The following is a 1621-nucleotide window of genomic DNA, read 5'->3' on the forward strand; positions in this document are numbered from 1 at the left end:
GAAAATAGATATTTCTGGGCGAAGCACCAAACTGCCTTGCAGACGACATGACCGAACTGCGCAAATTACTGTTCAATTTGAGAAGATAACTATTTTTTTAATTTTTTTTTATTATTATTCATCATACAAAAATCTACTTACATTGTCACATAAAACATGTCTAACAAAACAAAACACAGGTATTAACAAGAAAATACTCAAACATATAAAATTATAAAATAATACAAGAAATAAACAATTTTAGTGCAATTGTATTCACTCTGAAAAAAAATCTTATTATAATGATTCAGGAAAACGTTATTCTTGTTGTTATTCACTAGGGTTAATGTTTTAATAAAATAGTTAAATTCATTCAAAGAAATGTGTAATTTTGGTATAGAATTTTGGAATATTTGGCAACAAGAAAAAAAAAAATACAATCATTTCAGTGGTCTTGTTATCATTGCAATAGTAACATATTATATCTTTCATGTCAAAAACATAGGCAGTGTTCATAATGGTAAATAAGTATTTTGCAAGGTTTTCCCAAAATTCTGACACAAATTTACATTCAAAGAACAAGTGAGACAGATTCTCACCTTCTTTTTCACAGAAAATGCTGATATTATCAATTGCCACAAATTTGGATATCATAGAATTACATGGATATATCTTATGTAAAATTTTGAAGTGCACTTCATTAACTTTGATATACAGTATTTGTAATGCACAATTTTTCCCCACATAAAGCTCTTTTGTGGAATAATTCAGACATAACTATAGGGAATAAGTCATTGTTCTACCCCAGCTGGCATGTGAGGAATATCGACTTTGTTCTTGATATTTTCAACAACAAGGGTAATCAAATCAAATCAAATGTATTTATATAGCCCTTCTTACATCAGCTGATATCTCAAAGTGGTGTACAGAAACCCAGCCTAAAACCCCAAACAGCAAGCAATGCAGGTGTAGAAGCACGGTGGCTAGGAAAAACTCCCTAGAAAGGCCAAAACCTAGGAAGAAACCTAGAGAGGAACCAGGCTATGAGGGGTGGCCAGTCCTCCTCTGGCTGTGCCGGGTGGAGATTATAACAGTACATGGCCTAGATGTTCAAATGTTCATAAATGACCAGCATGGTCAAATAATAATAATCATAGTAGTTGTCGAGGGTGCAACAAGTCAGTAACACAAGAGTAAGTGTCAGTTGGCTTTTTCATAGCCGATCTTTGAGAGTATCTCTACCGCTCCTGCTGTCTCTAGAGAGTTGAAAACAGCAGGTCTGGGACAGGTAGCACGTCCAGTGAATAGGTCAGTGTTCCAGCAGGTCTGGGACAGGAGGCACGTCCGGTGAACAAGTCAGGGTTCCATAGCTGCAGGCAGAACAGTTGGAACTGGAGCACGGCCAGGTGAACTGGGGACAGCAAGGAGTCATCAAGCCAGGTAGTCCTGAGGCATGGTCCTAGGGCTCAGGTCCTCCGAGAGAGAGAAAGAAAGAAAGAGAGAATTAGAGAGAGCATATTTAAATTCACACAGGACACCGGAAAAGACAAGAGAAATACTCCAGATGTGACAGACTGACCCTAGCCCCCCGACACATAAACTACTGCAGTATAAATACTGGAGGGGTCAGGAGACACTGTGG

The sequence above is a fragment of the Salmo salar genome, chromosome 27, assembly GCF_965601325.2.
Source record: "Salmo salar chromosome 27, fSalSal1, whole genome shotgun sequence".
Classification (NCBI taxonomy): domain Eukaryota; kingdom Metazoa; phylum Chordata; class Actinopteri; order Salmoniformes; family Salmonidae; genus Salmo; species Salmo salar.